At 38.6% G+C, this 13,773-nt stretch overlaps 1 pseudogene; it reads right to left on the bottom strand.

Moving 5' to 3' along the window:
* Positions 1–1,329: 1,329 nt before the first annotated feature.
* LOC136396308 (U2 spliceosomal RNA) lies at positions 1,330–1,396 on the bottom strand (annotated as a pseudogene).
* Between the last annotated feature and the right edge of the window lie 12,377 nt (positions 1,397–13,773).

Here is a 13,773-nt window from a genome sequence, read left to right as displayed (position 1 = left end):
TGGGACAGATAAATGCACAAAATAAAATTATGCGACCGGCGTAAAAACTGTGGTATTTTTAAATATAATTGTCGAACTTATGAGACCATCATCAAGATTGAGTCTTAGACAGATGCAACAGAGGGAATCTGGTCATTTTTAAAAAATAAAACATTGTTCGGACTTAAATATAAATAAAATGGAAATAATGTAAGTTATTTATTCTTTCTCTGTGGACCGGTACCAAATGGCCCACAGACCAGTACTGGTCTGCGGTCCAGGGATTGGGGACCACTGGTCTAGAGCACCTGAGTGGTGTGAAGGAAGTTAAGAGACAACAAAAAAAAAAAAAGAAAGAAAAGAAAGTTATGCTGTGAGCTATGAATGTCCTTCACTGTTTTCAGGAAATAAAAGGAAAGTACCTAAATTAATTTTTAATTACTTTTTCTTTGATGATCTGAGTTTCTTAGGTGAAATATGTTTTAACCCTGTGGTGTAGAGTCCAGTAAGATTACATATAAATGGTAGTTAAGATGTTGTCATTTATTTTCCAGGAAGTGGATATCATGACATTGGGGTAACAAAGTAGACAATTTAGCCACTACCAATGAAAGAGCCATAGGAGGCGTTTAATGAAGATGCCCAAGAGGGCTAACACAGCAAAACAAGCTCTTTTCACTGTGAAGCATACCAGAATATGGCACCTTAAAATATGCTTTTTTGGCATATGGATTATTTTGAGCTAAAGGCCATTGAGAACCTGTAGACCAGAAACAGATCTAAAAATAGAGCATATGGTTTCCTTTTGTAAAAGGTATTTACATTTATAAAGAAAAATTTTATTTGTAAAGATGTCTTTCTCTCCTGTTCAAGATTGAGAGGGCCTCTTAGTAACTCTTATCAATGGAGAAGGCACCGACTTAAATCCACCTAACAAACTTGACTAAACAACCCTTATTTACCATACTTTCTCTGGCCCCCTTCCCATAGTAAGCCTCCTCCCCACAAAATCCTCTCAGCCCTTTCACCTTTAGCCTAAGACGCTATATGAGCCATATAACCATACTTTGGGGTTACTCATTGCTGGGCACTCCTATGTGTATGCACAATATAAAATAATAAATTTCTGTTTGTGCTCTCTTTTTACTCTGTCTTTTGCTAGTCTAATTGCTAGGGTTCCAGATGGAGAACCCAAGATATGGGATGGAAAAGATTTTTTTTGTCACCCTTACAATTGGAATGGGAGCCAATGGTCCAGAAAATGGTCCCAATAAAGGAAAATAAAAAATTACATGTATTGAATACTTAAACAAGGACAATAAAAGAAGTACACAAAACTAGATTGTTATATAAGAGTTTTAAAATATTAATGAAAAAAATATTACACTTGATCTTAGCCAAAAGGCTGAGAAGCGATTAATGAAAAAAATATTAAATAATACCTAACAATAAAACTGTTAAGATATTTCCATATTGCTTCTTGATTGGCGTCCTCACTTGCAATTTTTTTCACCTGTGGTTGGAATAAACATTACTATGGGTGCTTAGAATACACTCTTGTGCAGATGAACATTAAAAAAGAGAAAGGAATGTAAATTAGTGATTTCCATATTGGGCGGCTGCCCAGGTGCCCACTTTAGAGAGAACCCTGATTACACGTGCCATTTTAACAACCGGTTTACTGAACTCAACAAAAAATTAGCTATTGGTTCTGCTGAACTGGTATGAATTAGCTGAATCCCACCACTGACTAGAATGCTGAAAGAGAATCATAGACCCTTGGCAGCATTAGGAATCACAAAGCTTTAGAAACTCCTCAAAAGTGCAACTTACGGGTGTGAAAGGGGAACTGGGGCCTAATCAAGTCCCCATTTTTTTACTTGGAGTGTCTCCTTCCTAATAACAAATCTAGAGATGGTTTTGAACTATGTTTATCAAGAGAAGCCATGAACTTAAAATGCCCTTGACATTCATTCGTAACAAACGCCCCTCTCTGTGGAATATCGCCAAGGCAAAATGGGTGAGCTAGTCTCTCTCTCTCTACCTTGTTCCTCCAATCAGTACATATTGTGCCTTCTCAAGCTGAGTTCTTTCTTTTGTCCAGACAAAGCTGCCAGTCATTTTAACCTGATGTCACCTCGATCTGGAATAAAATGTTGAGGATGAGAAAGGAAATGCAGTGTGATGTCTTCCAACATATTGCATACCTTGAAAGCTACTATCCAATATTGCTAAGAATTTTATCTTTAAGTTTTACAATTGGGACACTTCTTCTAGCTTCATATTGCACTATATAAGGTACTGACTTCTTTCTGCTTTAATTGAAATGTATTGTGTGCTGTACTGTATCTAGTATTTCCTCCAGCAGCATATCCCAGTTGGGGAGCTCTCTGTAAACACACTGAGGATTGATAGCCCATATATCAAGGGTTTCCTTGGGAGCAGCAGTGTGCTTGGGAGAGCCGACATGCACATCTAAGACATGGAGTACCTTTAACCAGGAGAGTGGTGCTTCCTCCGTGCAACACTACTGTAGATCCAGGGTATGGCTTTCTGTCAACCTAGCAGGGGCTATGATGGAACATAAGACAATGAACTGTAGCTTTCTATGTGGGTGAAGTCATTGTATACTTGACATGAAAATATTTACTGCCAAATTTTTATTATAGTGAAGTGGTAGTTATTTGTCCCCCTCGGGTGCCACATTCTGTACATCAGTGTCTCTGTGATAAAAATAAACTGAAAAGAGATTTATGGACAAATGAATGTAGGATGTGTATATGTGAGGTATGTATCAAAACGCTTATTCTGGAGTGCTTCCAGAACACAAGTATAAATGATTTGGGTTATCAATATTTCTGTATTCTCAATTTTTCCTCTATCAGTGAGAATAAAACCTACAAATAGGTCTTTATCAACTTCTACTTTAAATGTCAAGTTAGCCTCATGTAGAGATAGTGTAGATTTTTACCTATAGGCTATTATTTAAATATCTTTAAAAAACTCTTATTTAGCCATATAAAAAAGAAAAGACCTTCCTATGCATATTCTCATTATTCCACCATGTACTTGTCTGAATTAAGCATTTTCTAAGGAGTAATTATTGAATATCTAGCCTCTTATTGTGATTTAGTGTATTAGCCTTCCTATGGAAAAATAAGAACTTCAAAAGGTAATAGTAGAAAGAGAGAACAGAAAGTCTGTTGAGATAATGTTTCTGCTACCAGAGATTTTTTTATTTTGCCCCAGAGATTTCTATACCAGCCTGTGCTTTAAGTCTTGGCCACACAATCAATAAGCATATGGTGTAGATGCCTTGAAATATTCTGGCTTTCAACACATGTTTAAAAGAACAGATACCTTTTTTTTTTTTTAGATTTTTATTTATTCATTTTAGAGAGGAGAGAGAGAAGAGAGAGAGAAAAAGGGGGAGAAGCAGGAATCATCAACTTCCATATGTGCCTTGACCAAGCAAGCCTGAGATTACAACCGGTGACCTCAGCATTCCAGGTCTTTGCTTTATCCACTGTGCTACCATAGGCCAGGACAAGAACATATACTCTAAAAGTTATAGAGCGAGCAGGAATAAAATCTAAATGTTTAACATTTTAAATGAACATCTTTATTCTAGACCACCAACTTACACCATTCACAAAAATAAACTCAAAATGGATAAAGGACTTAAATGTAAGTCGTGAAACCATAAGCATCTTAGAAGAAAACATAGGCAGTAAGCTCTCCAACATCTCTCGCAGCAATATATTTGCTGAGTTACTTCCACAGGCAAGTGAAATAAAGGACAAGATGAACAAATGGCACTATATAAAACTAAAAAGCTTTTGCACAGCTAAAGACAATATAAACAAAATAAAAGGACAAACCACACAATGGGAGAACATATTCGACAATGTTAGATAAGAGGTTAATAACCAAAATTTATAAAGAACTTGTAAAACTCAATACCAGAAAGACAAATAATCCAATCAAATATTGGGCAGAAGAAATGAATAGACACTTCTCCAAAAAGGACATATAGATGGCCAATAGGCAGATGAAAAAATGTTCAACATCACTAATCATTAGAGAAATACAAATTTAAACCACAATATGATACCACCTCACACCAGTCAGAATGGCACTCATTAACAAAACAACACATAATAAGTGCTAGCGAGGATGTGGAGAAAAGGGAACCCTCCTGCACTGCTGGTGGGAATACAGACTGGTGCAGCTATGTGGAAAAGAGTATGGAAATTCCTCAAAAAATTAAAAATCTAACTGCCTTTTGACTCAGCTATCCCACTATTAGAAATATAACCTAAGAATACCAAATCACTGATTCAAAAGAAGCAATGCACCCCCATGTTTATTGCAGCATTGTTTACAATAGCCAAGATCTGGAAACAACCCAAGTATCTGCCAGTGGACGGGTGGATTAAAAAGCAGTGGTACATATATAAGGTCTACTGGAAAGTTCTGTCCGTTTTTGGAATAAAACAAAATACAAATTTTTCTTACCGTCAATAAACTTTATTAAATAATATAATTGCCATTATTATTAATGATTTCTTGCCAGCATGAGGGCGATTTGTATATCCCATTTTTGAAAAATGTTTTATCTTTTGATATGAAAAATTGAACCAGTGCTTGTTTGATATCTTCTTCATTTTTTAATTTTTTGCCCTTCAAAAAATTTTGTAAGGACAAAAACAAGTGATAGTCGGAGGGTGCTAAATCCAGGGAATTTGGCGGATGTGACAGACATGCTTCTGTAGCATTTCTTCCCTGTTGAAATTCATAAAAATTACAGTGACGTAAATGAACTTTATCAGTAGCCATGGGTACACTATGGCTTCACACATAAGACTAACGTGAATCAACTTTGCTTTAGTTAATTTGCTACGTCAGTATATATACATTAAGTGATAAAAATAGAGAGGCACACATGCACCAAATAAACATGTACTTACATGTCGAAACTTGTGATAGAAACGGACAGAACTTTCTGGTAGACCTTATATATATACACAATGGAATACTACACGGCCATGAAAAAGAAGGAAAGCTTTTGCAACAACATGGATAGGCCTGAAAACTATTATGTTAAGTGAAATAAGCCAGGCAGAGAAAGAAAAATACCATATGACGTCACTCATTTGAGGAATCTAATGAACAATGTGAAGTGAGGAGCAGACTAGAGACAGAGGTGAGATCAAAGGGACCAGAGAGAAAGAGTAAAGAAGGAAAGGGGATGAGAGGATGGGATCAGAGAAGGGAAAGAGATTGGTGAAATTATATATACATAACACAGCATTATAGAGAGCAGGACAGCAAATCCTGGAGGGAAGGGGGAAGGTGTGTGGGGGAAGGCGGCAAGGGAGAGGTTGAGGGAAACACAGGGGTGGGGGTGATGTACTCAGTGGGACACATGAATCTATGTAAATGCAATAAATTAAAATAAATTAATTAATTTAAAAAAAAGAGACTCGTTTCAACTTCCCAAGATTGCATGTCTTGACCTATAAGGCCCAAAGGGAAGGCTAGTCTTACCAATAACAACAAAAAAACAAACCTATAGAGGCTTAAACTAAAGGTTTTTTTGTGTCATACAGTAATTCCGAAGATTCGTGGCTGCTCAGTGATGTCCAATACAGCATGATTTCACCTCATAGTCACAAGATGGGTACTGTAGTTCTTGTTTTTATTCAAGGCAGGAAAGAGAAGAGAAATGTCACTAAATATTTCAGGAAAAGTAAAAGTCCTCTAGAGCCTTCAGCAAAGTCTTCTTTGAACCCTTTTGCCAGAAATGTGTCCTGTGGCCAAACCTACTTGAAAAGGATGTTGGGAACATGATGATCTCTCTTAATGCCAAATGCAATGATGCACCCTCCTCCAAAAACTAAACATTAGCTTTTTGTTAGCAAGAAATAAGAGGGAGTAAATATATTGGGCAAATAGTATCACAGGTGAGAATTTCACTAATATTTTCCAAAACCTAGATTCCACAGCACCTCAAACTGTCATGTGAGGTTTCAGAAGAAGGAAAGGGTCTGAGAAGTCAGCCAGTCCACTTTCATTTTATAAAAAAGGGATCAGAGATTTTGGGAGGTTTATTCACACAAACCAGTTCTCTCTGAGAGACTGGGAGCCAGCTTTCCTGCTGCCTTAAACCCCTCCCCTTCTGTCTCAGTGTTTTCTTATGATTCTTTTCAGATGCACATCCTTGAAATAAATATCCAGAAATCCATTGTGCTCTTGCCCAAATCCCTTTCTTTAGACCCAATAACAGGAACTATCACCTTTGCTATGGAAATGTCAACAAGTACTTAGCAGGCAGTATTCATTTATTCAAGAGAATGATGAAATTGATCACCATCGCAGATAAGAAACAGAAAGCAGAGAGGGCCTTTTCCTATTAGCTGCATTATTTCCTCAGAGAAGATAAAGGGGATTGAGGGTGAACAAACGGTAATGTAACATCAGGCTTTATAAGTAAGCAGATGTGGTCATTCCTTTGTTAACTATGACCTATCAGGTAGCAACCATTTTGCCTTTATTGCTCAGAAGGTACTCAGAGGCAATACATATTCACATAATGTTGGCTTAACATCTCTGTGTCTCCCCAAATTTCCTGCAACCAGCCTGAGTTCTTATTAAATCTGCATAATGCTACCAGACAAGCAGGGTTGAAAAGCTACCCACGTTCCCAAACAGAAAATCTCCTCAGCAAAACTAATCACAGACTCAAAGCACATTTGGAATGGTTAACAACTCAAAAGGAAAATTAAGCTCACTGTATAACTAATCCAAGACAATCAACCTTGATTGTCACAACACAGAAATGTGCCAAGGCAACGGGAGAATGAAAAGAGGAAAGACTCTGCCCTTGAAAAAGGTGACATGAATGTAAGAAGAGTAGGTAGAGCTGGATGGTATGCGTCCATCGTATCTTCAACGTGGACCGTCTGGCAGGGCGTTTCCCTATCTACATAAGGTTGAGACCTGTCAATGGCATTGTTAGGCTCTCATCTTCTTTATCATTTAGTCACTTGCTGAACTCCTTCGCATTCTCTGAGATCTGGAGAATACAGTTCAAATACTGCTGTTTCTAGGAAGCCTGGATTTTCCCAGGAAGAGTTATTTCCTACCTCTGTCTTCACTGGACTCACCTCATGAACAAATCTGTCAAACTGTATCATATTATTTCAATTTTGTCTGTTTTCTTCTAAATTAAGATGGCAATTTATGTAACCATCTCAGGCCAAGCCCAAGCATATTAGGCCTTTTGTGACTTTTCTGAGTGGAATAAAATTAAATTGGGACTGAGTAACTTTGGTAGCTGCCTATGAGATGTCATTTATGGTGTCTAATTCCCCTTTCTCATTCCCATTGACCTCTGGGAATGGGAAACCCCAAAACCCTTTCTCAGAGGTTAATGGCTTCAAGTTTTTGAGGTTTGTTTTTTTTGTTTGTTTCTTTGTTTCATTTTTCCAAGATACATTTATTAAAATTCTGACCTTCCTGGGAGAGGACATTAAGCTTAAGTCTTGATCTTCTCAATCTTTTCTTTATTCAACATATATTTTAGATCTCTTACTAAGGGACCCTGACCTTGTTCATATTTATGACAGCACAGAAACTTGTGCGGTGTTGGGCAGATAAAATATATTATGCTCACTTTGTTAAAGATGGCACTGCCCTCGTGGAGGCCATCGCCCAGGTGATATTAATGTGTGTTGGGGGCGGGCTGTGGGCAGGCATTATCCTTGTAGCCTGGGGTTTGGTTTTACGACTAAGCCTTTCCCACCTTTTTTGATGTGGGGTGGTGTAATCCCATCATGCCTCAGGTAAGTGACTTTGTATTAGAAACTTCCCTATTTTGTATATTGGATTAAAGGTCTGGATTTCTACACTATAAAGTGGGGCAGACCCAGAGCTTGCTCTCTAGGTTCCTGAGATTATTAGCATTAGAGTAGAGAGCAGAGAGAAGAGAAGAGAGAGACCATGTGGAGGCCAGGAGAAGCAGCCAAGATGGCAGAGTGCTGAAGGAAAAGCCAGTTCGTGCAGAGTTTGTGCAGAGAGAAGGAAGGAGATGGGGAACAGAGGTGAATAAGTCTGGTGAGCTAGAAACCTTTGATTCTAGGAAAATTTGGATAAGTGCTTTATGAGCACTGAATGAGTGGATTTTGGAGCCCAGTGTGTGTTTTTACTTGCCTGCCGGGTGCAAGTTAGGATTAAAGATGATGGCCCACCAGTTTTTGGCTCCGTTGTTTCTTTACCGACTGTCTGAATCCAATACGAACCTGCATGGGCCAGGCTGCTGTAGTGGTGGCCTTGGCCACTGGCTTTACAGCAGGATATAAACAGCACATCAAGAACATAGCATGGGTTGCTAGGGGGTTTAGAAGTGACCAGAAATTAGAAAGAGGAAACTCAAGGAGATATTAAAATAGAGATCCAATTACATAGAGTAGACTTTTATTCTCTGGAATTATAAAAAAAAACTCAAAGATTCTTTTTTTTACACTGACAGAGGGAGAGTCAGAGAAAGGGATACATAGGGACAGACAGACAGGAATGGAGTGAGATGAGAAGCATCAATCCATCAGTTTTTCGTTGCAATACTTTAGTTGTTCATTGATGCTTTCTCATATTGCCTTGACCGTGGGGCTGCAGCAGACCTAGTAACCCCTTGCTTGAGCCAGCAACCTTGGGTCCAAGCTGGTGAGCTTTGCTCAAAACAGATGAGCCCATGCTCAAGCTGGCGACCTCGGGGTCTCGAACCTGAGTCCTCCGCATCCCAGTTTGACGCTCTATCTACTGCGCCACCACTTGGTCAGACTCAAAGATTCTTTTATACAAAAAGACTTTCATAACACAATATCACATTTCTGCCCCCCATGTAATCACCTAGGAGCCTTTCTATCTAAAAAAAAATTTTTTTAATTAAAATTCCTCCATTCTTCACTTTTAAAATGGGAGGAGATCCTTCTATTAGTTTATGCCAGAAATTCCTCACAAGTTAACCATCAGGGAGAAAAGAATATGGGTAAGTACGATAATTAAATAGGACTCAAAGCACTGAGTTTAGAATTCCCACTTTAAAAAAAAAAAAGATCTTCAGAAGATAAACGTCTTTGGACTAAAAAGTACATACAACAAAATATCACACTATCAATGAATGACACATAATCTCAATAAATTAATATTGTTTTTAACAATATCATAAGTAGTAAAAACCAGCTGGCAAGGACTATTTTATTTATTCAGCCCTATTAATAACTAAGCAGCTAGGCAAAACTAAAAGTGTATTTACTCTACAAAAAAGCCCCTCCAACAAGGCATAAATATTGGAAAGGAGGTTGTACGATGTAAGAGTCCAGTTTTTCCATGAACCCATCCATAACGCATGGGCAACTGAGTTTCTTTTTGAAAACCTTGCTAAGCTTGTAGTCCCCATTGACCTCTGGTCACCCCGAAACCCTTTTCTAATTAAATAGAATTCAGTATATATCTTTCTATTGTCCACGATAAACCCTCTTTCTCTAAAACTGATGCTCGAAGATACAAAACTCTGTATGCCATTTCTGTGGATTTTTATCACAGCAGAATTTGAGTAACTTGGGTCTGGCATGTCAAAGCACAATAAGCATTCATATCTTCTTGGCACAGAGCAACTGGGCACTGGAAAAATGGGCAAGGATTCGCTGTGTGTGGTGGGAGAAAGGGAATTGCTGAGAGACTGTTATCCCACTCCAGAGAGTGAGGCATTCCAGAGAATGTGGACTGACCTAATGACTACAAGGACACTTTGTCCATGGAGAAGCTAGACCTTAAAGTGACATAAATGTGCTATTTAGAGAAGAGGGAGCTCAAAAGGTTATGAGCTCAAAGCAAATTAAGAAAGCAATAAGATATCTTTTTGTACAATTCAAAATAATACAATTCATCTGGTCGTTGCAAGTATTGGTGAAGATGTATGAAACCTGGGATTTTCATGCCCAGCTGCAGGGGGGAAAGGACTGTTTTCTTCATCCTGGAGAGCAAGCTGATGCAACCTAATCAAATTAAATACACACACACACACACACACACACACACACAAACACACACACACACACACATATACATATCCTGGAATACATTCCGCTCCCAAACATAAATATGACAAGTAAATTCTTTCTCAGGTCTATAAGGAGATATTGGGATGATCATGGCAACTTAGTCATGGGGACAGAGATGTGAAAATAATATTTGGGATGCCCATCATTAGAAGAGAAGATAATGAAATGTGTTGGGCACACACAACAGAGTACTACAGAGAATGGAATAGCCACATTGAGGTTCTTTATATTGAGTGTACAAATAACAATATGAACAGGCCTTAAAAATACCTAATCCACACATAGGGCTGCATGTGAATGTTATAGTAGCTTTATTTATAATTGCCAAAACTTGGATGCAACCATTGTCTTCCAGTAGGAGAATGGATAAACAAATTGTGGTATATCCATATAATGGAATATTATATTCAGAGCTAAAAGGAAACAAGTTATCAAACTACAAAAAGACTTAAATGCATATTAGTAAGTAAAAGAAGCCAATCTGAAAAGGCTAGATACTGTGTAATTCCAAGTATATGACATTCTAAAAAAAGGTTAAACTATGGAAAGAGTAAAAGAATCACTAGTTGCCAGGGGTGTGGAGGAAGGAAGGAATGACACATCAAACATGGGATTTTTAGTGCAATGAAACTATTCCATATGATACTATAACTATGGATACATGTCATTATACAGTACATTTGTCCAAAACCCATACATAGAATGTACAACACCAAGAATGAACCCTAGTGTAAACTGTTGGCTTTAGTTAATAATATTGTACCAATAGTAGCTTATCAATTACAGAAAATGTACCACACTAATACAAGTTATTAATAATAGGGGAATCTATAAGTATGTGGGGAGAAGGGATGAAGACATATGTAGAAACTCTATACTTTTCCTTTTAATTTTTCTGTAACTTAAAACTGCTCTAAAAATAGTCTAGTGATTTGTTAAAATAGTGCTGAGTTAAAAAAAAGGAAACTAACTGTGATATACCAGACAATATTATTTACAGAAATTAAAAATGTGTGCAGAGCCTGACTGGTGGTGGTGCAGTGGATAGAGCATAGACCTGAAACACTGAGGTCCCAGGTTCAAAACCCTGAGGTCACTGGCTTTAGCTCAGGCTCACCAGCTTGAGTGCAGTGTCACCGGCTAGAGCGTGGGATCATTGATATGATCCCATGGTCACTAGCGTGAGCCCAAAGGTCACTGGCTTGAAGCCCAAGGATGCTGGCTTGAGCAAGGGGTCACTGGCTTGGCCTGGGCCCCCCACTCAATTCATGTATGAGAAGTAATCAATGAATAGCTAAAGTGACCCAACTACAAGTTGATGCTTCTCATCTCTCTGCCTCTCTCTCTCTCTCTCTCTCTCTCTCTCTCTCTCTCTCTCTCTCACTCTCCCTCTCCCTTGGAAAAAAAAGTGTGGAGAAAACAATACACATCTTAAAAAATATATTCAAACAAAATGATGTGCAATAAACTGATGAGAATGGTTGCCTAATGAGGAGGGGGAAGAGAAAGGGTGTGGGTTCTGGGTAAGGGAGAATAGAGACAGCAAGGTGACTGCACACACAAGTCATGAGAGACCACTGTGAACCAGAGGTGTAAAGAAGCAGCTATTTAGACATGAGGTGGGATAAAACAAACATGCATTAAGGAATTAAGTGAAGGGAAAGGACAAAGTCTCTCTGTGCATCTTGGAGGCGATCGGCTTAAAAGGTGGCTGAAGTGGTGGAGTATAAGAGTAGGGGAGGGCAGAGGTTTACAACCCTGAGTGTTCTTTCCTGATCAATTTCATCCTGATCAGTTTCTCAGGAAGAATGAGAGGGAGATAGAGAGTTTAAACAGAAAAAGAAAATAACCTATGAAGCAGTTGCAGTCTATGTTTTTAGAATGAGTTCTTATAACAAATGAGTTCTTAAAAATTGCATACTGTGAAACCAACAATTTTGCAAAGTTTCTGCCGACCCAAACCGAAGTAAGTGCCTGGGTGATAAAGCAATGGATCTGTGTGTCCTCCAAGACCAAATATGTAGATTATGTTTCAAGGTTCCTAGAAAATGGTATATGGAACACAGCATCTTAAGCGATCATTTATTGCTAAGCATATGTGGGCTCAACTCTTATTGACAAGCATGATTTTCCAAGCAGATATTTACAAATATTTATTCAAACTCTGATGTTAGATATCTGTGGTGGGGTATGACAAACATTTTAAGAAAGGCTCACCAGTGGATCTAAGGCTATCTGGATAGTCCTATAAATTGGAAAGGGAAAACTGACCCATAATCTAACTACGGTACATCTTTGCTACTTTATAGTCATCCCGCAGGCTCTGCGTTTCCTAGCTTTTTGGTTTAATATTTTGGCTTAAATGATGGCTGAGATTAGGGAGGGAAACAATAGGTTAGGGCAGAGGTTTCCAAAGCAAGGAGGCTTCTCTGATGGAGATGGTGGTTCGTAGGCAATGGGAACTAACCCAAAAGCATTGTGAAACTTTCTGCATTTCCACTGCTATTTAGATGACATTTGCATGACTCCTCAAATGGCAGAGCCCAGATCTTGGCAGTGGCCTGGGCTTGGCTGTGAACTCGCTCTCCGTGGCTTTTGAACCCCAGTACTGGCTTCAGAGCAAACCAATCTACCCATGAGAAAATCTCATAAAAGGAAGCAAAATTTTCTGGTTTTATAATGAACTTCATTTAACTCGTGGCAGAGAGAAAAGGCGGGCAGGAGCAAAGTGGTTTCATTCGGCAGACATGGCCGTTCCAGGCCACTCTTTTTCTTTATCAGGAGACCTTCTTGGGGGGAGGGGCATTTCACTCTTGTTTTTCTTCTTAGAAGCTCTTATTAAATACCTGGATCATTGAGAAAATAAGGAAATACCACGTGCTAGGATGTGCGACATTCATGTTAACTGTACTGAACAATCGGATGAATACAGAACCTAGATAGGAAATTCTATTTGAAACTCCTGAAGAGACAAACTCAACCAGGCCTCGGGAATTTTGCACTTGCCCATCTTTCTGCCTTAAATGCTCTTCCTCTGGGCTACCTCCCTTATTTCACTCAGGTCTGTTCAATTGCCACCATATTGGGAAGAATGTCCCTGACCTTCCTGTATGAAACAGCATCTTTCATTACCCTCTATCTCCAGGTCCCGCTTAATTTTCTTCATAGCACTTTTCGCCCCCCACATATTATACATTTGTTTGTCCTTGCCTTATTACCTGTCTTTCCCCAACAGAAATGTGAGTTTCATGATAGCCGAGTTCCTAGAACGGGGAACACTGTGTGGGATATAGTATTCAAGAAATATTTGTTTGATAATGAACATGTCCCACCTACGATATATTTTAGCTCTGTGACTGTGAGTAGCTTACATATCTCCTATTTCATTACTAGTGAAATATAGATTAAAACTATGTTATTCTGACCACCTCCCAGAATTTGTATAATGTGTACTATAAATTTGAGGAGTCAACCATTTAGATTTCTGGTGTTCTTTGACTGGTATTTCTCAGAAAGGATCCATTCTGGCATAATAACACTAGGAGATGCATCATGCTAACCAGATAAGATAGGAGTTGTGTTTATCACTCCATAAAGAGTCAGCAAAGCAATTTCTCTAAATAGCAGCTTGGCATGGAATCAGGGCGCTCCCCCCTCTTACTCCTGGCCT

Source organism: Saccopteryx leptura, chromosome 2, assembly GCF_036850995.1.
Source record: "Saccopteryx leptura isolate mSacLep1 chromosome 2, mSacLep1_pri_phased_curated, whole genome shotgun sequence".
Taxonomy (NCBI): Eukaryota; Metazoa; Chordata; class Mammalia; order Chiroptera; family Emballonuridae; genus Saccopteryx; species Saccopteryx leptura.
This window is presented reverse-complemented; position numbering and strand designations above follow the sequence as displayed.